Source organism: Chiloscyllium plagiosum, unplaced genomic scaffold (genome assembly GCF_037043375.1).
Source record: "Chiloscyllium plagiosum isolate Xiang-an unplaced genomic scaffold, Cpla_swu_hap1 HiC_scaffold_9, whole genome shotgun sequence".
NCBI classification, from domain to species: domain Eukaryota; kingdom Metazoa; phylum Chordata; class Chondrichthyes; order Orectolobiformes; family Hemiscylliidae; genus Chiloscyllium; species Chiloscyllium plagiosum.
The window spans coordinates 13,026,715-13,053,777 of NW_028270147.1; the positions used below are offsets into that span (position 1 = coordinate 13,026,715).

General features: G+C 44.1%; 1 protein-coding gene across 7 annotated transcripts in view; it reads right to left on the reverse strand.

Moving 5' to 3' along the window:
- nexn (nexilin (F actin binding protein)) overlaps positions 1–27,063 on the reverse strand; it is a 127,945-nt gene that overhangs the window by 94,802 nt on the left and 6,080 nt on the right. For 4 of the 7 annotated variants that reach the window (XM_043698700.2, XM_043698695.2, XM_043698697.2 and 1 more), the window contains exon 2: positions 2,118–2,170. The exons of the other annotated variants lie outside the window; for them this stretch is intronic. The gene's annotated coding sequence lies outside the window, so the exon portion shown is untranslated. The remainder of the gene's footprint in view (positions 1–2,117; positions 2,171–27,063) is intronic. 7 annotated transcript variants of the gene reach the window in all.

Below are 27,063 nucleotides of genomic sequence, written 5' to 3' on the forward strand. Positions count from 1 at the left end.
AAATGTTTGGAGGGATATAGGCCAAGTGTAGGCAATTGGGGTTATGGTCAGCATGGACTGGTTGGACTGAAGGGTCTGTTTCGGTGCTGTATGACTGTATGAATCTATCACTATGGTCTTAGGTTAAACTCTATACTCAAGCACTCCACGTTTAACTTAGATAATCTTCATTTGCCTTTCTGTACTAGATGCATGTGTTTGATGCCACAATTCATTATTTTTATTGGGGTTATTTATTCATGAGCTATGGACTGACATTTATTTCTAGAGCACAGCTAAAAGTGAACCACATTGGTGAGAGTCTGGAGTCACATGTAGGCCAAACAAGATAAGGGTGGCAGATGTCCTTCCCTAGAGGACATTAATCAACCAGATCTTTTAAAAAAAAACCACTGACAATAGTTATATGGTGTTTATTCCAGCTATTCTTTAAAATTCAAATTCCATCATCTTCAATGGTAGAGTTTAAACCCATAAGATGATAAGAAACAGGAACAGGAGGAGGCCATTCAGCTCCTTAAGCCTCCTGCACCATTCAATAATGTCATGGCTGATCGCACAATCCTCATGTCCAATTTCCTGATCAAGGATCTATCTATCTCAGCCTTAAATATACACAAGGACTCTGCCCCCACAGTTCTCTGTGGTAAGGAGATCCAAAGATACACAGAAAGAGGAAATTCCTCCTTAGTTGAGTCTTAAATTAGCACTCGTTAATTTTGAGACTGTACCCTCTAGTCCGAGACTCTCCTGTGAAGAAAACATCCTCCCAGCTTTTACTCTGTCAGGCTCCTTAAGAATCCTGTATGGTTCAATGTGATCACCTCTCATTCTTCTCAACTCCAGTGAGTGGAGTCCCAACCTGTTTAACCTTTGCTTATAAGACAATCTCTCAATCCCCACATCCCCAGAACATTAACCTGCCCAGTGACATTATCACTGCAGCACCCCAGCACCACCACTTCACCCTGTTGGTCAGCAAGTAATAAAATTCCTGATTCTTTCACTCAACAGAATCTTTGATCTATGTTTAAACTGAATTGTGAATTAGCTGCGTGTTGAATCTGACTGACAGGATTGAAATGAGGGAAGTCAATGCATTCCTCCAGACCCTGGTCATAACAGCCATTAACACTAAATATTCGCTAGCTCCATCACTGGCCTCGTCTCGTAACTCTAAACATGGGACCCTGACATGGGCAGGGGCAACTTGCAAAAGGGCACCCACAACACTCCTGTAATGTCTCAAATGACCCTGCTACCATTGTATATTACACATATTAGGTCATGTTCAACAGGCCACAATACCATGTACAAAATGATGCAGAATGTATCATAGACAATAAAGCACGCTGCATTAAGGTAGGCTCTGCAGCAAGAGTCTGATATTTGTAATTCCATGGTGGCATGTCATTCAAAGAAATTAGTGCTCTGGAAAAACATCCCAGAAACTGAAGCTGTTGTTTGCGATATTAATATATAATGTTGTGGTTCTGTCGCCGAGCTGGAAATTTTTGTTGCAAACGTTTCGTCCCCTGTCTAGGTGACATCCTCAGTGCTTGGGAGCCTCCTGTGAAGCGCTTCTATGGTGTTTCCTCCGGCATTTATAGTGGCCTGTCCCTGCCGCTTCCGGTTGTCACCTAGACAGGGTACGAAACGTTTGCAACAAAAATTTCCAGCTCGGCGAACAGAACCACAACAACGAGCACCCGAGCTACAAATCTTCTCCCAAACTTTGAACACCTACGGGCGAGAGACGCTAAGACAAGCCAGGAAATGGGAATCCTGTGCTAACCGCCTAAGCGCCACATACGAACAACTCCGGTTCCTGCATGAATGCCGAAAGAATCGAATCCTTCAAAAAACTGACAACCGGAAGCGGCAGGGACAGGCCACTATAAATGCCGGAGGAAACACCACAGAAGTGCTTCACAGGAGGCTCCCAAGCACTGAGGATGTCACCTAGACAGGGGACGAAACGTTTGCAACAAAAATTTCCAGCTCGGCGAACAGAACCACAACAACGAGCACCCGAGCTACAAATCTCCTCCCAAACTTTGAATTAATATACAATTATTTGATATTCATTGTTATTAAATGTAAGTCCATAGTCTTACCAGAAAACAGGACTGCTTTCTCCCTAGACTGAGATGACTGCTGCTGGTTTAACCTAAGGGTAAGGAGAAGAGAAGAGAGTCCTTTATGCTAACCTCAGACAGTGCACGAATTGAACCCACACTGTTGGCATCACTGTTGCAAGCCATCCATCCAGCCAACTGAGCTAACCACATTGGTACCTACTGGTAAATTATAAATGAGTTTGTCTCCATTGAAATATTGGACAAAGAATGATAGAATCAACATGGGATTTCCACACCACCTTATCACAGCCTCACACTGTCCCCACAGCAGCTCACAGCCAAATGATGTCACTGTTGTTACACAATCAAAAGCAGGAAGGTGATAGCCCAGTGGCATTGTGGCTGGACTGTTAATCCTGAGACCCTCATAATACTCAGGGGACCAGACTTTGAATCATGCCATGGTGGATAATGGAATAAAAATCTGGAATTAAGAGTCTAATGATGACCACAGATTGATTATTGAAAAAAAAACATCTGGTTCATTACTCCCCTGGAAGGAAGGAAACTGCCATCCTTACCTGGTCTGGCCTACATGTGACTCCAGACCCCAGCAATGTGGGTGACTCTGGGCAATTAGGGATGGCAATAAACACTGGTCTAGCCAATAATGAATGAATTTGCATGGAGCAAGGTGCCACAAACTCAAGCAAGATAAATGGCAACTGGGCCTGCCCCTAGTGCAGAGAGGATTCTTAGCCAGGACACCAGGGAGTTTCACCCATTCCTCAGCTAATGCTGTGGATTCTATTACAGCCTGCCTGAACTGTCACTCACAGCCCTACTTTAACATCTCACCTGAAAAACAGCACCTCCAACTGTGCAGCACCACAAGAGAACTGCAGCCATGTCCAAGCCTACATTTATAATTCATTCACCGGATGAGGGTGCTGCGAGCCAAGCCAGCATTTACTGTCTATCTCTAATTGCCCAGAGGACAGTTAAGTGTCACCCACATTGCTGTGGGTCTGGAGTCACATGTAGTCCAGACCAGGTAAGGATGGCAATTTCTTTCCCTGAAGTACATTAGTGAACCAGATGGGATTTTCCCAAGAATAGATCCATGGTTATTATTAGACTCCTAACTCCAGATATTTATTGAATCAAAATTCCATCTCCTGCCATGGCAGGATTCAAACCCATTACATGTAACTGGGTCACTGGATTACCAGTCCAGTGATACTATCACGAAGCCATTGCCTCCCCAGTGGACTCAAATCTCCAGTGGGGCTCAAACCCAACCTTCTAATTCACAGTCATCTCTATTGCTAATGTGTTAAACCTATACCTGCTAACATTTCCGGGGTCTAGTATCTTAGTTTGCATTGAGTGGATTAAGAGTATTTGCAGAAGGTTTTGCATCAATTCTTGATATACCTGTACTAATTTTAGACTGACACAGATGGAGCTGAATCCTTGTACACCTCCCTTTCTAATTGCTAATTAGAATTGATGAGGCATGATTGCTAATATTAGACATTGCCCTACATATTATCACATGTACATAGTTACTACCTGGTTCCAAAAATACTACTCCTGGAAGGTATTGGACTAAATTTTCAGTTAGATCAATTTGACTGATACTTTCTTTAGCCCACATTATTGACAGTGTCCACTGTAGGACGTGAGATGATATTTTTCCACCCATCCCTATTGCAACTACTGGAGATACCTGGTTAGAATGTTATTTCTTCAGCCTCCTCTGTTTGGATGATACGATGTATCTGGAGGTTGGTGGGGTGGTAGGTGAGGACCAGGGGGATCCGCAGCTACACTGGCACCACCCCCCACCTTTTCCTCTGCTACATCGATGACTATATCGGTGCTGCCTCGTGCTCCCAGGAGGAGGTTGAACAGTTCATCCACTTTACTAACACCTTCTACCCCGACCTCAAATTTACCTGGACCGTCTCAGACTCCTCCCTCCCCTTCCTAGACCTCTCCATTTCTATCTCGGGCGACCAACTCAACACGGACATTTACTATAAACCGACCGACTCCCACAGCTACTAGATTACACCTCCTCCCACCCTGCCCCCTGTAAAAATGCCATCCCATATTCCCAATTCCTTCACCTCCGCTGCATCTGCTCCCAGGAGGACCAATTCCAACACCGAACAACCCAGATGGCCTCCTTCTTCAAAGACCGCAATTTCCCCTCAGACGTGGTTGATGATGCCCTCCACCATATCTCCTCTACTTCCCGCTCCTCCGCCCTTGAACCCCGCCCCTCCAATCGCCTCCAGGACAGAACCCACTGGTCCTCACCTACCACCCCACCAACCTCCAGATACATCGTATCATCTGTCGTCATTTCCGCCACCTCCAAACAAACCCACCACCAAGGATATATTTCCCTCCCCTCCCCTATCAGTGTTCCAGAAAGACCACCCCCTCCACGATTCCTTCGTCAGGTCCAAACCCCTCACCAATCCAACCTCCTGGCATCTTCCCCTGTAACTGCAAGAAATGCAAAACATGTGCCCACACCTCCCCCCTCACTTCCCTCCAAGTCCCCATGGGATCCTTCCATATCCGTCACAAATTCACCTGCACCTCCACACACATCATTTACTGCATCCGCTGCACCCGATGTGGCCTCCTCTACATTGGGGAGACAGACCGCCTACTTGCGGAACGTTTCAGAGAACACCTCTGGGACACCCGGACCAACCAACCCAACCGCCCCATGGCTGAACACTTTAACTCCCCCTCCCACTCCGCCAAGGACATGCAGGTCCTTGGCCTCCTCCATCGCCAGACCCTGACCACACGACGCCTGGAGGAAGAGCGCCTCATCTTCCGCCTAGGAACCCTCCAACCACAAGGGGTGAATGCAGGTTTCTCCAGCTTTCTCATTTCCCCTCCCCCCACCTTATCTCAGTCTCAACCCCCGGACTCAGCACCGCCTTCTTGACCTGCAGTGTTCTTCCTGACCTCTCTGCCCCCACCCCCTCTCCGGCCTATCACCCTCACCTTTACCTCCTTCCACCTATTGCATTCTCAACGCCCCTCCCCCAAGTCCCTCCTCCCTACCTTTTATCTTAGCCTGCTTGGCACACCCTCCTCATTCCTGAAGAAGGGCTTATGCCCGAAACGTCGATTCTCCTGCTCCTGGGATGCTGCCTGACCTGCTGCGCTTTTCCAGCAACACATTTTTCAGCTCTGATCTCCAGCATCTGCAGTCCTCACTTTCTCCCTGTAGGGATTCTAAGCCCTGTTCACCCATCCTCTTGTCTCTGATGTTCATTTATGTAAGGTGCATCAGCACCTTGAATTTAAAACTCCCATCCTTCCCCTCCAATCCCTCAGCCCTTCATCCCTCTGTAATCTCCTTTGGTCCCATAGCCCACTTGAGGTTTCTGTGCTCCTGCAATGTCATTCCCCTGTGCACCACTGGCCTTCAAATGTCAAGAGCAGAGGTTCGAGAATTCTCTTTAAAAACTACTCTGTCTTCTCACTCCTTTGAACTGATCTTCTTGACTAATCCTCTGGTCACTTATCTTAATATTCCATAAAATCATACTGTCTTACAGCATGAAAACAGACCCTTCGATCTAACCAGTCCATGCTGAACATAATCCCAAGCTAAACTAGTCTCACCTGCCTGCTCCTGGCCCATATCCCTCCAAACCTTTCCAAATCGTGTACTTATTTAAATGCCTTTTAAATATTGTAACTGTGTCCGCATCCACCACTTCCTCAGGAAGTTCGTTCCACAGGCGAACCACCCTCTGTGTAAAACATTTGCCCCTCATGTCTTTTTTAAATCTCTCTCCTCTCACCTGAAAAATGTGTCCCCTAGTCTTGAAATCCCCCATCCTAGTGAAAAGACCATTAACATTATCTGTACCCCTTATGATTTTATAAACTTCTTTAAGGTCACTTCTCAACCTACGATACTTCAGTGAAAAAAACTCCCATGTATCCAGCCTTTCTTTATAACTCAAATCTTCCATACCCAGCCGCATCCTGGTAAATCTCTTCTGAACCCTCTCTATCTGAGCCCTCTCATTCCCAGAACAGAACACAAAAGAGGCCTCACCAATGTCCTGTACAACCTCAACGTGACATCCCAACTCCTATACTCAAAGTTCTGAGCAATAAAGGCGAGCGTGCTAAATGTCTTCTTAACTATCCTGTCAACTTGTGATACAAATTTCAACGAATTATAGACCAGAATCCCTAGGTCTCACCATCTTACAACACTATCATCTCATGTCAACTTTTACTGTTTGTTCATGCTCCTGTTAAGTCCCAGGAGATGATTTGCTGTGTTAAATAAAAACAACTTCTTGTTTGCAAATAAAAGGCATCGTCAAAGGTTTGGGAAATATAAACATACATACAAATAAGCAACAGGAGTGGAGCTGGGTCTGCCATTCAACATTGTGGATATACCTGTACCAGAAGGTCTGCAGCAGTTCAAATAGGTTTACCCTCACCTTCTGAAGGACAATTAGGGTTGGGCTACAAATACTGGCCTCACCCAAATTCCATGAAACAAAAAAGGTCATTGCTGGTGGTTTTCTTCCATATGAACTTCCTCACATTTAACTCTATCAATATAAACTTATTATCCTTTCTCCCTCAAGTATTTTTTGAGTTTTCTTTTAAATGCACCTAAGTAACTTTAAAGCCTGTTTTCTGATTTCCTTTCACTGTAATTTGGCCACTGGCTCCACATGTTCTGCCCTTAGTCATGCGTTTACTGTACTGTACTTTTCAAAGGTCTTTGGAAATTCAAAAACCATAATTTCTTCAATATTACCCCACCTCCCTTACTGCTACTTCTTCAAAGATTTCAGTCAATCAGGTTGGTACAACATAACTATACTTTTGGAATCCTTGCTGACTACCTTATATTGTATTTTCTGTTTCTATATTTTTCTATTGCATCTTTTGGTGTGAGTTTGCCACTAACAAGGTGTTTTGCCTGATAAGCACTGCTCATGCTGTTCCCTGTAATATAAGAAACTGGCATGAATATCATTGGGTTGAAAGATCCGGCAGATAATTAATGCAACTACAGTAACTATTTGGTACAAATATTACATTCCCCAGGCACAGGAGTGTCCGGGCTAATATTAAGCTGTAAGTTTACAACAGTGGACTATGCTTGCAGTAGAGTATCATGAGGTAAGATGGAGTTTGAGAATTTTATAGTCCTAGGTTACACCCTATGAAACAGAAATGTTATCAGGAGCATGTTTCTTAAAGGTGCACTGACATACTAACTATGGGACATAACACATTTTTGAATAAGCACATCATCATCTTTCCCAGTACCAAAGGTAAGGTAATTGGACTATTTAGTTTAAGGTACCTATCTCCCTTGATAAACACAGGACTCACATTTGCTATCTGGCTTTCCTCTGGCATTATTCCTTTTTCTAATTAATTTGTATAGAAACAATGTCACTGTTATCTTTTCACAAACATCTTGGGTACATCAATCAAGAAAAGGGTATTTACTCTCTATTACATTGAATAAACTTGTTTTATTATGACCTCCATTTCTACCATAAACACTTTTTTTGATCAATTCTAATGCCTTAACAACCAGGTTAATCTCCCTCATCAATGCTGAGGTAAAATAACTTCCTAGGAGTTTAGCATGTGTATAATTTATGCCTGTTCTCATTTTTGTTCTGTTATTTATGTAGAAGACATCATTATGTTATATTCCTTGATAATCCAATTATTTAGTTTTTCCTTGCTTTAACATCATTCTGAATATTTTTAGAATTAGAATCTCTACAATGTGGAAACAGGTCCTTTGGCCCAACGAGTCCACACTGACCCTCTGAAGGGTATCCCACCCAGACCCACTCCCCTACATTTACCCCTGACTCAAGCACCTAATTGTTTTGTACTCCCATTCATCTTTAATTTCAATATTGTTGTGTTATCTATGTATTTGTGGTGTGAAATTAGTGGCTTTTATGCCAATACATATTTCGAGTTTATTTTTCCTCATTCCAATCTCATCTCTTAATTTATTTAGTATTTATCTTAAACACATTATGCTATGATCACTATTACCTTAACATTTCCAAATTCTGAATTGACATTTATATTACTGTACGCATTAGCCAAACAGAAGGTGGTGAAGATCAACTAGGAGAAAGTGAGGACTGCAGATGCTGGAGACCAGAGTTGAAAAATGTGGTGCTGGAAAAACACAGCAGGCCAGGCAGCATCCGAGGAGCAGGAGAATCGATATTTCGGTCATAAGCCCTTCTTCAGGAATGAGGCTAGTGTGCCAAGTGGGCTGAGATAAAGGGTAAGGGGGAGGGAATTTGGGGGAGGGGCACTGGGAATACGATAGGTGGAAGGAGGTGAGGGTGAGGGTAATAGGCCGCAGAGGGGGTGGGGCCAGAGAAGTCGGGAAGAAGATTGCAGGTCAAGATGGCGGTGCTGAATCCGGGGGTTGGGACTGAGATAAGGTGGGGGGAGGGGAAATGAGGAAGCTGGAGAAATCTACATTCATCCCGTGTGGTTGGAGGGTTCCTAGGCGGAAGATGAGGCACTCTTCCTCCAGGCGTCGTGTGGTCAGGGTCTGGCGATGGAGGAGGCCAAGGACCTGCATGTCCTTGGCGGAGCGGGAGGGGGAGTTAAAGTGTTCAGCCATGGGGCGGTTGTGTTGGTTGGTGCGGGTGTCCCAGAGGTGTTCCCTGAAACGTTCCGCACGTAGGCGGCCTGTCTCCCCAATGTAAAGGAGACCACATCAGGGAACATGGCAGATGGTGGAATTTAAATTCAATAAAGAATCTGGACTTAAGGGTTTAATGCGTCAATTATCAGGAAAAATCCGTCTGGTTCACTAATGTCCTTTAAGGAAGGAAACTGCTATCCTTACCTGGTCTGGCTTACCTGTGACTCCAGACCCACAACAATGTGGATGACACTTAACTGCCCTCTGGGCAATTAGGGATGGGCAATAAATGCTGGCTCAGCCAGAAATGCCCACATCGCATGAGTGAATAACAGAAGCGCAGGTTAGCCCACCTGGTAAAGGTAAAGTTGCCATAGTCCCACTCTCTCATTAGCGAGAGATAACCACGGATAGTTTAACCACGGTAACCGCACCTCAGGTGATTGGAGAGGTTGAAAAGGAGAATCTTTCCATTATTCGGTGTGGAATTGAACCTGAACTGTTGGTATCACTCTGCACCATAAATCAGCTGACCCCAACACTTAACATTCTATACATTATGGTGAGGTTACAGAGCAGGATACTCTGAGCTGTACAAGGTGTAACCTTCTCTACTGAGGTCACAGTTCCACAGAACTGTTACGGTCTTTGAAATAATTCCATAGAGGCCAGTATCCCATCAGCAAGTCCCCCCTTATTTACATGGGTATAGTACTTGGCACTGGTCCAGCTCCCTCAGAGCCGGATCTCAGAGTGAACAGAACCTCTGACAGTCCTGCTCTTTTTTTTTTCTTTTTCTTTTTTTTTCCTACACTACCACCTAAGTGCGGTAGTGCTTATTTTATCCCCAGCACCCATGGTGTGTGTGTGCAGGTGTGAGACACAGTGAAAAAAAACTTCTGTTTTTTTTTATTTTATTGACAGTCCTGCTCATATCAGTCAGCCAGAACTCCCTGATTGGATCAGATTAACAGCTACAATCAGGGAACTCATGAGACCCACCTGGCTGATCTCATTACAATTCACTAGAGTCTGCAAACAATCATTTATTGGATAAGCTCCAACTTTTCCTGTTGTATGCCATCTCTGCCCAAATAATTATCCAGTGTCCTCTTGAATGCCTCACTTGAACCTGCCTTCACCACATTCCATAACCATACGACAGGTTTTCCTCCCATCATCCTTGTTTCTTTTGTGCATCACTTTAAATCCATGCGCTCTCATTCTAGTTCCTTCTACAGATGGGAAATGCTTATTGCTTACCTCAGAGGTTTACATACTGTAATCACTGAGGGATCCCAGTGGAAAGTTACATTGTTTCTTGTCAAACACCAAATTAGAGTCACCTCTCATGGTATATGTGAGCTAGTCCTAGCCTGGGACAAGTGGTTCTGACCCCAGAGATGGGTCTGTTTTATCAGGTTTTATTTTATTTGGAAGCGGCATCACACACAAATTAATGTTTTATTTTCCCCACCACCAAAAAACCATGACTTTCTTTTTAAACCTATTTTTCTAATCCATCTGATCAGAGATGTTATCACATATCTCTTGAGCAGGGAGGGCTTGAATCCAGGTCACTTGGTCCAGGGAGAGGGACAAAACCACTGCACCACAAGAGTTGCTTGTGACATATTTAAGTTTTTTAAAAATGTAACCTTTTTTTTAACCAACCTATTCAGAGATATTATTATACATCTCTGGTGCAGATGAGACTTGAACCTTGTCCAGTGGTAGGGACACTACCACTGGGCCACAGAGGGCCCCTGGGTGTGTTTTTTTTTAAAATTTAAACTATTTTTTAACTAACCTGCTCAGAAATATCCTCCTCACCCAGCAGTAGGGACACTACCGCTGCACCACAAGATGACCCTAAATGATGCACTCCAATTGGGGAACTGAACCCTGGTCTGATGGAGATACTGACACTGATCACTGTACAAATGAGAAAGTGAAGGGCTCAGGTGATGAGTTCCAGCTGGGTAGACCTTTGCCTGTCATCAAGAGAACCTGTACTCAATGAGGTCCACGGGGAGGCTAATTAGCGATTCCTCATAGATATTATAGGAGTTATCACATCCACATATGTATTGAATCCTGTCTCCACAGCAACATACTAGAAATGTTACTAAAATATAACACTGTTAAAGTTTTGACTCTGAAATGATTCATTATTAGAACTGAGAGGGGCTGGAAAGTAGTGTCTTGTTTTTCCCGAAGAGGAACAAGTGGAACAGATGGTGAAGCTGTCCAGAGTGAAAGTCAAAACAAGTAATAATGGGGGTAAAGGAATGATTGAGATGTAAAATAGATGCAAGTAGCAAGTGTGAAAATAGAAAATGTGTTCAGTCTTTCGGCAGGAAACCACCAAGACACAATGTGAGGTGCAGTCAATGGAGTTGTAATCAAAATGGAGGACAGCATTCATGCTCTGAAGTCATTGTACTTAATGTTGAGAGGAAATGGGCTTTATATGCTGAAGATCCTGTCTCTCACAGTAGGGGGAGTCCTTGGCTGAGGCAAAAGGAACACACATTAGAAGCACCTTAGTGAGAGATGGAATCATTGGAACAGATGTCATTGGAACATTTGAACACTTTTCATTGTCCCTAGGTACATGTGACAGTATGAAGTAAATAAAAGGTGAAACAGAGATAGAACATCCTGGAGAATGGAATGAAGTTGTTGCAGGAAGCAGGGTATGAGGAATTATGGCCAAGGAATTAGGGCGGCACAGTGGCACAGTGGTTAGCACTGCTGCCTCACAGCGCCAGAGACCCGGGTTCAATTCCCGACTCAGGCGACTGACTGTATGGAGTTTGCACATTCTCCCCGTGTCTGCGTGGGTTTCCTCCGAGTGCTCCGGTTTCCTCCCACAGTCCAAAGATGTGCAGGTCAGGTGAATTGGCCATGCTAAATTGCCCGTAGTGTTAGGTAAGGGGTAAATGTAGGGGTATGGGTGGGTTGCGCTTCGGCGGGTCTGTGTGGACTTGTTGGGCCGAAGGGCCTGTTTCCACACTGTAGGTAATCTAATCTAACTGTGGCAGTAAAAGAGTTTGTAATGGATATTGGTGGTCAGTCTATCAGCGGAAATGGAAATGGTGAAATCAAGGAAGAGAAGAATCAGAGATGGGCCAGATGAAGGTAAGAGAGGGATGGAATTTTCCAGTTCTGGATAAAACGTAGCACCAATGATGTCATTGACATATTGGAGAAAGAGTTGTGGGAGGGTCCTCGGGTCAAACTGGAACAACGTGCACCAGGAGGGAGATGGGTACAGCTGGGATCCATGCAGGTACCTACGGCCACATCTTTGACTTGAAGAAAGTGAGACAAGTTAAACAGACAGAGAACAAGCTGGAGTTCAATTTAAAGAAGAAGTTGTTCAAAGTGAGGATGAGCTCAGCTGAGGGCGAAGGAGGGTTGTAGTGAATGGGGACTTTCAGGTCTCTTTTCAAAGAAGATGTGGAGAGCCTTAGACCATCCTGATGGGCAATGGGCAGTGTGGTCCAGTGCAGGAGCTGCTGTGTTCGAACAAGGTTCACCCCAGGCTGGAGGAAGAGCACCTCATTTTCCATTGAGGTACTTCACAGAATTAGGACTCAAAGTTAAATATAACTTCAGAGCATGACTTCTGTCCTCCATTTCATTTACAACAAATCCTCAACTCCAACCGCCCCCTACCCCCACCCTCACCCCTTGTCTCATTGGCTTTGCTCTGAGCGGAGTGAACACATTTACTCCCAATGGGGACTCTCATTCCCCCTCCCACAGCATTAAAAACGCCATTTTCAAACGAAGAAGAGTCCAATCCGACCCACAAACTAGCTCTGTATCCTCTCTCCACAGATTTATTTTCTCAATCTTTAGCTCACAGGATTCAAGTGTTGTTATCTGCACCAGCATTTACTGTCCATCCTTAATTGCCCCGAGGGCAGTTAAGAGTCAGCCACATTGTTATGGGTTTGGAGTCACATGCAGGCCAGACCAGGTAGGGATGGCAGTTTCCTTACCCTATGGGGCATTAGTGAACCAGTTGGGTTTTCCCCCTGAAAATCAGCAACAGCTTGAATGTAGGTTTCACCATCTGCCATGGTAAGATTTGAACTTACAGCCCCAGAACATTGCCTGGTTACCTGGGTTAATAGTCTAATGATAATACCACTAGGCCATCACTTGCCCATGCTACCAGAATTGCTGTGTTTCTCCAGTATCTGCAGTATTTTGCTTTTACCAAACTAAAACCTTGAACTACGGTGTCAGCATCATGTCTGAATATCACAGCGTGCATAAAGAAATAAAAACGAGCAGCAAGCCCTTTCAGCCTGTCTAACACTCCAGAAACCAAAAGAGAAAATGCTGGAATATCTCAGCAGGTCTGGCAGCATCTGTAAGGAGAGAAAAGAGCTGACGTTTCGAGTCTAACTGACCCTTTGTCAAAGCTTTGACAAAGGGTCAGTTGGACTCGAAACGTCAGCTCTTTTCTCTCCTTACAAATGCTGCCAGACCTGCTGCGATTTTCCAACATTTTCTCTTTTGGTTTCAGATTCCAGCATCCGCAGTAATTTGCTTATGTCCAACACTCCTAATGGCTGGAGCATCATGGCTAGATCACGACCTTATACCCTCACCTCTGTAACCTCTATCATTGCTGCAGAGGGCCGTGGAGGCCAAGTCTTTGACTGTATTTAAGACAGAGATAGATAGGTTCTTGATTAGTAAGAGAAAAGGTTATGGAGAGAAGGCAGGAGAATGGGGTTGAGAAATATGTCAGCCATGATCATATGGCAGAGCGGACTCAATGGGCTGAATGGGGTTAAATGGTTAAATTAGCTTCATTATCACACATTCTCAGGTGAATACAATGAAAGTTTACAAATTCTCACTTATAATGTCATCCTAGGTATAAAGATACCTAGCTACAGTCCTTCAGTACAAGATCTTAGGGAAAAATATAGAAAAATAAAGAGATAAAAAGTCCAGTTTTGCAAAATACAGGAATAAGTTAGAAAATAGAGAAATAATGAATTGAATGGCCTAATTTTGCTCCTTTATCTTATGATGTTATGGACTGTCAGCCATGACATTGACACAGGGAGGCACTTTCACCAACTTAATGAATCTTGCAAGTCTCAGTGCAAAGTATCAGTCAGCCAATCGAAACTAAAGCAAAATAATTGTAGCCCTCAACTAACCTGGACACAAATTCTTTTCTAGCCTGGCACATTGGATTGCAATTAATTTGACCCAGGTCTATCCCAGAGTTGCTGAGCACTGAGGAGGCAAGAGACAGGGAAAGTACTGAGGCCTAGCATCACCGGCCCCTGAAGGGGGGAAAATCACCTCACAGTTCTTGAACACTGAAGTGTTCACCTGATGTTAAAGGCACTCAAGGGTTAATACTGTTCAAGAGGGTCGTTGCCTCACTGTTCCATCATCAGATACCAAATACGTGGCTGCTGCAGGGGATAATTACAGTGTCTAGACATTAAACGTGAAAGTTGCTATATCCAACCAGACCTAAGGGCCGTTCTCTCATTAGAGAGAGATGACTGGTGTAGAGTCATTAGACACAGACATTAGGGGTTTGGGGGAGGGGGAGGGGGGGTGCAGACTTGGTGAATAAGTTTGACTTTCTCTGTCAGACATTTAGTTCTGGTCTCAACTCCACTCTCATCAGAACCACAGCATCCACTCTCATCTGTCTACCCCCTCCCCATAATCCAAAACTATTGTCTATCAAAAATCTCACTCAAGCTCAAATAAAATCAATGAGTTGCTCAGCCCCCATTGATTGCTGGGGAACAGAATTCCACGGATAAACAACCCAAATGTGTGGAATTCTTTGCCACAAAATGATTATTGAGGATGGGGCTTTAAGTATATTTAAGGGTGAGGTGGCCTGATTTTTAATCAGGAAGGAAATCAAGGTTTGTGGGGAAAACATAGGAATGTAGACTTGAAAATGATATGGTCAGCCATAATCTCATTGAATGGACTGAATGGTTGGTTTCTGCACCTATCTTTATGGTCTCGGAGAGAAATGATTCTCCTCATCTTCATCTTAAAGGACAGATGCTTTACTCTCAAGCTGTTTCCCCGAGTCCTAGTCTTCCCCCAAAAGAGAAAATATTACTCGCCCTGTCAAGTCCCCTCAGATTATATTTCAATAAAATTATCTCTCATTTTTCTAAACTCCAATGGTACAGGACCAACCTGTTCAATCTTTCTTCATAAGATAAATCCTTCATTCCAGGAATGAGTCAAGTGAATCTTGTCTGAACTGCTCCTAATGCAATCATATCTGCACACAATAGACAATAGGTGCAGGAGTAGGCCATTCTGACCTTCGAGCCTGCACCACCATTCATTATGATCATGGCTGATCATCCTCAATCAGTATCCTGTTCCTGCTTTATCTCCATAACCCTTGATTCCACTATCCTTGCGAGCTCTATCCAACTCTTTCTTAAACAAATCCAGAGATTGGGCCTCCACTGCCTTCTGGGGCAGAGCATTCTACACACTCACCACTTTCTGGGTGAAGAAGTTTCTCCTCATCTCTGTCCTAAATGGTCTACCCCGTATTTTTAAGCTGTGTCCTCTGGTTCGGGACTCACCCATCAGCGGAAAAATGTTTCCTGCCTCCAGAGTATCCAATCCTTTAATAATCTTATATGTCTCAATCAGATCCCCTCTCAGTCTTCTAAACTCAAGGGTATACAAGCCCAGTCGCTCCAATCTTTCAACATAACATAGTCCCGCCATTCCAGGAATTGACCTCGTGAACCCACGCTGCACTCCCTCAATAGCCAAATGTCTTTCCTCAAATTTGGAGACCAGAACTGCACACAATATTCCAGGTGCAGTCTCACCAGGGCCCTGTATAGCTGCAGAAGAACCTCTCTGCTTTTATACTCAATCCCTCTTGTTATGAAGGCCAGCATGCTATTAGCTTTCTTCACTACCTGCTGTACCTGCATGCTTGCCTTCATTGACTGGTGTACAAGAACACCCAGATCTCTTTGTACTGCCCCTTTACCTAACTTGACTCTATTTAGGTAGTAATCTGCCTTCCTGTTCTTGCCACCAAAGTGGATAACCATACATTTATCCACATTAAACTGCATCTGCCATGCATCTGTCCACTCACCTAACCTGTCCAGGTCACCCTGTAATCTCCTAACATCCTCCTCACATTTCACCCTGCCACCCAGCTTTGTATCATCAAATTTGCTAATGTTATTGCTAATACCATCTTCTATATCATTAATATATATTGTAAAAAGCTACGGTCCCAGCACTGAACCCTGCGGTACGCCACTGGTCACTGCCTGCCATTCCAAAAGGGAGCCGTTTATCACTACTCTTTGTTTCCTGTCAACCAACCAATTTTCAATCCAAGTCAGTACTTTGCCCCCAATACCATGCGCCCTAATTTTGTTCACTAACCTCCTATGTGGGACTTTATCAAAGGCTTTCTGAAAGTCCAGGTGCACAACATCCACTGGATCTCCCTTGTCCATCTTCAGAGTTACATCTTCAAAAAATTCCAGAAGATTAGTCAAGCATGATTTCCCCTTCATAAATCCATGCTGACTCTGACCTATCCTGTTACTGCCATCCAGATGTGTTGTAATTTCATCCTTTATAATTGACTCCAGCATCTTTCCCACCACTGATGTCAGACTAACTGGTCTATTAGATTAGATTAGATTAGATTACTTACAGTGTGGAAACAGGCCCTTCGGCCCAACAAGTCCACATCGACCCACCGAAGCGTAACCCACCCATACCCCTACATTTACCCCTTTACCTAACACTACGGGCAATTTAGCATGGCCAATTCACCTGACTTGCACATCTTTGGAGTGTGGGAGCAAACCGGAGCACCCGGAGGAAACCCACGCAGACACGGGGAGAATGTGCAAACTCCACACAGTCAGTCGCCTGAGGCGGGAATTGAACCCGGGTCTCTGGCGCTGCGAGGCAGCAGTGCTAACCACTGTGCCACCGTGCCGCCCAAAAATTTCCTATAATTTCCTGCTTTCTCTCTCGCTCCTTTCTTAAAAAGTGGGACAACATTAGCCACCCTCCAATCCGCAGGAACTGATCCCGAATCTATCGAACTCTGGAAAATAATCACCAATGCATCCACGATTTCTCGAGCCACCTCCTTCAGTACCCTGGGATGTAGACCATCAGGCCCCGGGGACTTATCAGCCTTCAGACCTAACAGACTCTCCAACACCAATTCCTGGCAAATATAAATTCCCTTCAGTTCAGGTCCTTCAGCCACTGTTACCTCAGGGAGATTGTTTGTGTCTTCCCCAGTGAACACAGATCTGAAGTACCAATTCAATTCTTCTGCTATTTCTTTGTTCCCCATAATATATTCCCCTGTTTCTGTCTTTAAAGGCCCAATTTTAGTCTTAACCATTTTTTTCCCTTTCACATACCTAAAAAAGCTTTTACTATCCTCCTTTATATTTTTGGCCAGTGTTAATTCTACAGTTCTTTCATTTTCTAAGCTGTTCATGAAATGTAGGCAACGCAGGCAAGGCCAGGATTTGTTGTTCATCCTTAATTGCCCTTACAAAGATCTTCATAAGGCATTTTTTCAAACATTGCTGCCAATGTGGTGTAGGTACACCCATATTGTTTCACAATTCAGACCAGGAAACAATATATTTAGCGATATATTTTCAAGTCAGGAAGGTGTATGGCTTGGAGGGGAACTTGCAGGCGATGGTGTTCCCATGTACCTGCTGTCCTTGTTCTTCCAGGCAATAAAGTTTGTGGATCTGGAAGGTGCCACTGGAAGCCTCTTGACAAGTTTCTACAGTGTATCTTGAATAACGCTATTTGCCAGGGGAGGAGTTTAAGAAGGTGAATGGAGAGGACTGTTACATCTTGTCGGACGTCAAGCTCCTTGAGTGTTGTTGAAATTGCTCTCATTCAAAGAAGTATCACATCCCTGACTTGCACTTTGCAGAACTTTGGGAAATTACTTTCTCCAGAATTCTCAGCCTCTGACATGTTCTTGTAGGCATAGGATTTATATGGCCAGTTGAATTAATGTTCTGGTCCATGGTAACCACCAGGGTGTTGACAGTGGGGAGTCAATGATGGTTATTGAATATCAAGAGGAAATGGTTGAAGATAGTCATTGTCAAGCACTTATGTGGCGTAAATGTTACTTGCCCCTGACCAGCCAAAATACTCATCGCTATTTTAAATAATCACCTTTCTATTTTTAAACTATGACCCTAATTCTAGATTCTTCCACAAAATGAAACACCCCTTTGACATCCCCCGGTCAAGTCCCCTCAGGATCTGATATGTTTTACTTAAGTAATCTCTGAATCTTCTAAGCTCCAGAGGATACAGACCTAGACTTTTCTCATAAGGAAACCCACTCATTTCATAAATTGATCTAGTAAACTTTCTCTGGACTGCTTCCATTGCGTTACTATCCTTCTGTAAGTACGCTGACCAGTTCTGTACACAGTATTCCAGATACAGTCTCACCAATGGTCTGCATATCCAAAGCATAGGCGAAAGTGAGGACTGCAGATGCTAGAAACCAGAGTCTAGATTAGAGTGGTGCTGGAAAAGCACAGCATGTCAGGCAGCATCCGAGGAGCAGGAAAATCGATGTTTCCAAAGCATAACCTCCCTACTCTTGCAATAAACCATAACATTTTATTCGCTTTCCTGATTACTTGCTGAAGCTGCACATTGGTGAAGAAAGTGTTTGGTACACTTTTCTTCATTGGTCAGAATACTGAGTGTAGGAGTTGCAAGGTCTTGTTGTGGCTGTACAGGGCATTGGTGAGGCAACTTTAAGAATGCTAAAAGTCTAGTTGTCATTCTATAGGAAGAATGTTGTTAAACTTGAGAGGGTGCAGAAAAGATTTACAAGGATATTGCCAGGGTTGGAGGGTTTGAGCTATAGCGAGAGGCTGAATAAGCTGGGGCTTTTCCCTTGGAATAAGAGAGGCTGAGGAGTGACCTTATAGAGATTTATAAAATCATGAGGGGCATGGATAGAGTGAATAACCAAGGTCTTTTTCCTTGGGTGGGTAAGTCCAAAAGATGGCATAGGTTTAAGGTGAGAAAGGAAAGGGAACTGAGGCGTAGTGCTTGTATGGAATGAGCTGACAGAGGAAGTATCTACAACATTTACAAGGTATCCGGATGGATATATAAATAGGAAGGGTTTAGAGGGATATGGGCCAAATGTTATCAAATGAGACGAGGTCAAATTGCAATTTCTGGTTGGTGTGGACGAGTTGAAGGGTCTGTTTCCGTGCTGTATGACTCTATAAGATTAACAAATCTTGTTTCATGATTTGAGAGTTACAGAACCCTGGCATGTAAATGGAGATAGGGTATAATAAAGCATAAGTCTGGATTAGAGTGGTGCTGGAAAAGCACAGCAGGTCAGGCAGCATCCAAGGAGCAGGAAAATCGATGTATCGGGCAAAAGCCCTATAATAAAGCATAAGACAAGATCAAGAGGTTAACTTTTCTATCCATTTGTGAAAGTTTCTAACTCTGTAAAACTACAGAAAATAAAAAAAACTTCTAATTCAGACCAGCCAACCAGTTCAATTACACCCTGAACAATGCTGTCCTTTACACACAAGGTCTAATTCCCCTAACATCTGAGTGCCTTGTTAGAAAGACCAATGGTCTGGAATCTATCTGAAGTACCCTATTACCAGTGCAGATTGATATTCCCTTTAGATTTACTTTTAATCAGAACATGAACTCAATTTAAAATGATTACGGGCTTCACGTCAATAAAACATCAGAGTAACGTGCACAGCTGAAAGTCAAGATTTCCTGACATGTCAGTTAACTGATCGTGTCTAACAGAATTATATTCAGACACACAGACTATTCTGGAAAGCTGATGGAGAAGGGCAGTGACATGTGTCTAATAGGAATGTTGACCCTGATACAGATTGGGACCTGACATTGCTGCTATTCATTTCTCTCATGACACCAGTCAACTTAAATGAGCAACAAAGTCATAAGACGTCAGCAGATTATTTACAAATGTTTGTTTTCAGGAACGTAACATTTGTTTCACATTTTGGCTCCTTGTCCACTGATACTTTAACATTAAAATTCTTGCCCTCTTGTGAATGTTCCTCTATTGGCTCAGCCCTCCTGATGTTTGTAACCTCGTCCAGCCCTACAAGCCATCAAGAACTCTGCATTCCTCCAATTCTGAACATACCCAATTTCTTTCTCCCTTCCATTAGTGACCATGCTTTGAGCTGCTTCAGCCCTCAGATCTGGAATTCTCTCTCAATGTCTCACAAGCTCTCTACCTTCCTCCTTTCATATGCTCCTCAAAACCTGTCTCTTTAGCAAAGGAATTCGTTCAACCATCCTGCTATCTCCTAAAATGGCCCAGTAACAAATGCTGTCTGATTATATGCCCGAGCAGCATTTTGGGATGTTTTACATTGGGGGGCACTAGACAAGTGTAAGTTAAATGGGAGCTGGTGATGTAATGGTAACCCGGAACTCCAGGCTAATGTTTTGGAGACAAATACAGAGAATACTGGAGAAACTCAGTAGGTCTGGTGGAGAGTTTGGAGAGAGAAACACCTTTGAGTCTGATACAACTCTTCTTCAGTTCAGCTCTAAGTCAAATTGGATCTGAACTGGATTTGAAACATTAACTTTGTTTTCTCTCCTCGAACGCTGCCAGATCTGTTGAGCTTCCCCAACGTTTTCTGTGTTTGTTTGAGATTTCCCAGCATCCATGGTGTTTTGCCTTTATTCTAATGTGGTGGAGACATGAATTTGATCCCAGATGCTGAAACTGGAACTCAATTAAAATCTGGTCTAATGGTAACCATGTGACCATTGTTAGTTACTTCTAAAAAACCATCTGATCCAATAATGTCCTTTGGGGAAGGAAATTTACCATCCTTATAATAAAACAAAGAACTGCGGTTGCTAGAGATCTGAAAGGACCAAAAACAGAAATTGCTGGAGAAACTCAGCAGCTCGGGCAACATCTGTGGAGAGAGAAACAGAGTTAACGTTTTGAGTCCAGTGACCTTTCTCCAGAACCGTCCTTACCTGGTCTGGCCTACATGTGACTCCAGACCCACAGCAATGTGGGCAATTAGGGATAGGTAATAAATGCTGGCCAAGCCAATATATCCCATCCATGAATTAAAATGGTTGTTGGAGTCTCTTCTCAGACAGGAGAAAGTGAGGTCTGCAGATGCTGGAGATCAGAGCTAAAAATGTGTTGCTGGAAGAGCGCAGCAGGTCAGGCAGCATCCAGGGAACAGGAGAATCGACATTTCGGGCATAAGCCCTTCTTCAGGAATGAGGAAAGTTTGTCCAGCAGGCTAAGATAAAAGGTAGGGAGGAGGGACTTGGGGGAGGGGCGTCGGAAATGTGATAGGTGGAAAGAGGTCAAGGTGAGGGTGATAGGTCAGACTGGGGTGGGGACGGAGAGGTCAAGACCACTCCCTCCATGACTCCCTCGTCAGATCCACACCCCCCACCAACCCAACCTCCACTCCCGGCACCTTCCCCTGCAACCGCAGGAGGTGCAAGACTTGCGCCCACACCTCCCCCCTCACCTCCCTCCAAGGCCCCAAAGGAAACTTCCATATCCGCCACAGATTCACCTGCACCTCCACACACATCATCTATTGCATCCTCTGCACCCGATGTGGCCTCCTCTATATTGGGGAGACAGGCCGCCTACTTGCGGAGCATTTCAGAGAACACCTCTGGGACACCCGGACCAACCAACCCAACCACCCTGTGGCTCAACACCTTAACTCCCCCTCCCACTCCACCAAGGATATGCAGGTCTTTGGACTCCTCCATCGCCAGACCACAATAACACGACAGTTGGAGGAAGAGCGCCTCATCTTCCGCCTAGGAACCCTCCAACCACAAGGGATGATCTCGGATTTCACCAGTTTCCTCATTTCCCCTCCCCCCACCTTGTTTCAGTCAAATCCATCGAATTCTGCACCGCCTTCCTAACCTGCAATCTTCTTCCTGACCTCTCCGACCCCACCCCAGTCTGACCTATCACCCTCACCTTGACCTCTTTCCACCTGTCACATTTCCGACGCCCCCTCCCCCAAGTCCCTCCTCCCTACCTTTTATCTTAGCCTGCTGGACAAACTTTCCTCATTCCTGAAGAAGGGCTTATGCCCAAAACGTCGATTCTCCTGTTCCCTGGAAGCTGCCTGACCTGCTGCGCTCTTCCAGCAGCACATTTTCAGCTCTCTTCTCAGACACATCAGATTAAAGTTTAGCTGGAACGTTCAACATTTTGGCAAGAGGTCCATCACTTTGTGATTAGCAATGGGCAGATGATGGCCTTATTGTATTATTGCTAAACTATCAAGCCAGAAAGGCTCTGGGGACCAGGATTTGAATCCCGCCACGGCAGATGGTGGAATTTAAATTTAATAAAAAATCTGGAATTAGGTGTCTAATGATGAAATCATTATCACTTGTCAAGAAAGTCCCATCGGGTTCACTAATGTCCTTTAGGGAAGAAAACTGCCATCCTTGCCTGGTCTGGCCTACATGTGACTCCAGACTCACAGCAATGTGGTTGACTCTTAAAAGTCCTATGGGCAATTAGGGATGGGCAATGAGTACTGGCCTGGACAATGATGCCCACATCCTGAGAATGAAAAATAATATACCAACCCCCACTTCTCCTCGGGTTTTTTGGTTATAGAATCAGTCCTCAGAGCTCCTCCCGTATCCCCCACACATTTCCTAGTGACTTTTATGTATCTATGAGCCTAGGCGTTGTGTTTCAGCAGCTTACTTGACTGGAAAGGCATCACAGTCCACTGCAACCATGTCCTCAATTGACATCTGAGTAGGTTTACTGTCCATCAGATGTCAGTGGGAATCCCTTCCTCTTTTCCACTAAATCCAGCTCTGGTCTGTGTGCCAGCTTTTGAGATAAGCTAATGTACGCACAGATCTGCAATTATACCTTGAATCAGCAGGTCATATAGATCAATTAAAGGTTGCCTTAATTCTGTGGACCTCCAAGTCAGAGTCTTCTACACAGAATTCAGGACTAACACCGACTACATAGTACCAGGGGAGTGTAGCACTGCCTGAGGTAATATCAATGATTGGAGTTTCTTGCCCAATACAATTGGGAGAACAGCAGAGAAACTCTCCCTAGTGTCCTGTCCAATATTTATCCTTTGACCAACATCAAAAATGGAGAGTTTGAGTTCTGAGGAAGGGCCACTCAATCCGATTTCTCTGCACAGATGCTGCCAGACCTGCTGAGCTTTTCCAGCAATTTCTGTTTTTGTTTCTGATTTCCAGCATCCGCAGTTACTTCGGTTTTTATCACAAACAGAGAATTATCTGGCCAACATTTATACCTCAAATCAATCCACCAATAACAGATTACCCAGTCATTTTGTGGAACAATGCTGTGCACAAAATGGCTGCCATATTTGCCTATAAAGCAACCTCCTTGGCACATCTCAAGATGTGTGATAGTTGCTATGTAAATACTAGTTCTGAAAAATAGTCGCTGGACCCAAAAAAAAAACTCTGTTCCTCTCTCTCTCTACAGATGCTGCCAGACCTGCTGAGATTCTCCCGCTACTGCTCAGATGTCTAACGTCTGCAGTAGTTTGTTTTTACCGAGTGTGATAGCTGCTATGTGAATGCCAGTTCCTCATTTTTTTCAAGTTGAGCTTTGCAAGAGGGACCTCAAAACGCAAATCTTTTAAGAGCTGTGGTGACTGGCTTGCGTTTGATGAGCGGTAACAGTCTTTAATGCACAGTGTTCCTGTTCAACATAAAAGTTAAACAAATTTTGCAAAAAGATCTGCAAAGGAACAGTGAAAAGCACTGCTCTGTTGCAAAACATACTTTAGGTAACACACTAAAATTTGCACTTATAAATGAACAGCCCAGTCCAGATTAAAACAGTGTTGTACATCACAGAAGGTTCAAACAAACCAGCTTACTGGGACAAGTAAACTTCACATTCATTGACTACTCATATAAGGTATGGGTGCATAGGAACAATAAGGTTCTTAAGAATTTGGTGCCAAAAACTGCCAATCTGCTTTTGAAGTTATGAGCCTGGCAGAAGATATGCTTTCATTAATAAATGGGAAAGCTTTCACTCACTGGAACTGTAGATTTGGGTGTGAACATAAGATGGCAGGAAAATGATGGTTGGAGAGGGTTCAGAAGAGATTTACAAGCATGTTGCCAGGGCTGGAGGGTTTGAGTTATAAGAAGAGCTTAAGCTAGGACAAATGTTCAGCACAACATCGTGGGCCGAAGGGCCTGTTCTGTGCTGTATTGTTCTATGTTCTATGTTCTATGAGAGGCTGGATAGGCTGGGCTGTTTTTTTCACTGGAGCGTAGGATGTTTAGGGGTGACCTTATGGAGGTTTATAAAATTATGAGGGGCATTGATAAAATGAATAGCAAAGTCTTTTCCCTGGGGTCAGGGAGTTCAAACCTAGAGAGCATATTTTTAAGGTGAGGGGAGAAAGTTTTAGAAGGGACCTGAGGGTCATTTTTTTCACTTAGAGGGTGATGCGTACATGAAATGAACAGGTATACAAAGTGTGGATGCAGGTACAGTTATAACATTTAAAAAATGTTTGGACAGGTACATGAATAGGAAAGGTTTAGAGGGATATGGGCCAAATGCGAGCAAGTGGGACTAGTACAATTTGGGAAACATGGTCGACATGGAAGAGTTGGATGAAATAGTCTGTTTCCGTACTGTATGACTCTAGATGTACAGTACCGGACAGATTTCATTTTTGGACCTATCTTGCTCTTTGCAACCTGCATACACTATTCCAATTAGCTTTCTAACTAACTAGTACCAAGACTCTGGTCATTCTTTACTCCAATATGTCCTGAGTAATTCCTTTATTATACCTCAGTGGAGACCATCTTTTCTCTGGCACACCTATTTACAAATACCACTTACTTCTTTCCACATTCCTTTCTATGGACATACCTTCAATTCTTTTGTCATTATAAATATTTTAAAAAATTTGTTTATGGGATGTGGGTGTCACTGGTTGGGCCAGCATTTATTGCCCATCCCTAGTTGCCCCTTGAGAAGGTGGGGGTGAGCTGCCTTCTTGAACCGCTGCTGTCCACCTGCTGTGGGTTGACCCACAAAGCCATTAGGGAGGGAATTCCAGGATTTTGACAGTGACAGTGAAGGAAAGCTGATATATTTCCAATTCAGGAAGGTGAATGGCTTGGAGAGAAATGTTTGTGTGATGGTGCCCTCATGTACCTGCTGCCCTTGTCCTTCCAGGTGGAAGTGGTCAGGGGTTTGAAAGATGCTGTCCAAGGACCCTTGATGAACGTCTGTAGTTCATCTTGTAGGTGGTACACATTGCTGCTACTGAGCATTGGTGATGGAGGAAGTGGATGTTTGTCATGTGGAGACAATCAAGTGGGCTGTTTTATCCTGGATGGTGTCAAACTCCTTGACTGTTGTTGGAGCTGCACCCATCCAGGCAAGTGGGGAGTATTCAATCACATGCATGACTTACGACTTGTAGATAATGGACAGGCTTTGGGAAGTCAGGAGATGAGTTACTCACTGTCACATTTCTAGATCCAGTTCAGCTTCTGATCAATGATAACCACCAGATAATTGATAGTGGGGATTTAGTAATGGTAACGCCATTGATTGTCAAGGGGTGACTGTTTGATTCTCTCTTGTCGGAGATGGTCATTTCTTAGCATTTGTGTGGTGTGAATATTACTTGCCACTTTTTGGCAGCTGGATATTGTCCAGGACTTGCTGCTTTTGGACACAGACTACTTCAGTCTCTGAGGAATCATGAACGGTGCTGAACATTGTGTAATTATCATCAAACATCCTCATGGAGGGAAGGTCATTGGTGAATAAGCTGAAGATGGCTAAGCCAAGAGAAAACACTACCCAGAGAAACTCCTGGGAAATGTCCTGGAGCAGAGATGATTGACCAGCAACAGCCAGTTTTGCGAGGGCTCCTTGATGCCACACTCGGTCAAATATAGCCTTGATGTCAGGGCTGTCAATCTCCCCTCTGGAATTCAGCTCTTTTGTCCATGTTTGAACCAAGGCTGTAAGAGGGCAGGAGCTGAGTGGCCCTGGCAGAACCCAAACAGGGCATCACTGGGCAGGTTACTGCTGAGCAGGTGCTGCTTAATCAGTGCAACATCGAGGGCTGAAGGGTCTGTACTGCACTGTAATGTTCTGTGTTAATAGCACTGATGATGACACCCTCCATCAGTTTACTGATGATTGATAGGAGACTGATAAGGCAGTAATTCATTGGGTTGGATTTACCCTACTGTTTTACGTACAGGACATAACTGGGCAAATTTCCCCATTGTCAGGTAGATGCCAGTGTTGTAACTGTACTGGAATAGCTAAGCTAGGGGAGCAGCAAGTTCTGGTGCAGAAGTCTTCAGTACTATTGCTTGAATATTGTCAGGAACCAAAGCCTTTGCAGTATCCAGTGTCTCCAATCATTTCTTGATATCACGTGGAGTGAATCGAATTGGCTGAATCCTGTTATGTATGATACTGGGGACCACTGGAGGAGACTGAGGTAGATCAATCATTTGGCACTTCTGGCTGAAGATTGTTGTGAATGCTTCAGCCTTATCTTTCGCACTGATGTGTTAGGTTCCTCCATCGTTGAGGATGGGGATATTTGTGGAGCCTCCTCCTCCTCCAGTGAGTTGTTTAATTGTCTGCTACCATTCACAACTGATGTGGTAGGTCTGCAGAGCTTAGATCTGATCTCTAACAATCACTTGCTAATGCTGTTTGGCACGGAAATAGTCCTGTTTGGTAGCTTCACCAGGTTGGCACCTCATTTTCAGGTATGCCTAGTGCTGCACCTGGCATTCCCTCCTGCGCTCCTCAATGTACTTCAAGTAACTGTACTGGTAACAAATGTGTATTACAAGCAATTGCAACTCAATTGTTTCTCTTTTTCTATGCACTGAGGGATGTCACTGCTGGTCAGCTAATGAAATATTCAGAGCATCTATTTATATCACAGAGATTATCACAGAAATTTTCCTGAGGCATCTCCCAAGAATTGCTATGATTTCATGCACACCTTCCCAAGATTTCCCTCCACTGCTAAGCACTTATTCCTCCCTCCTATCTCTTGTCTCTGTCTTGCCTCTTTTCACCTGAAACCCATAATTATGTTTTTGTTCTCT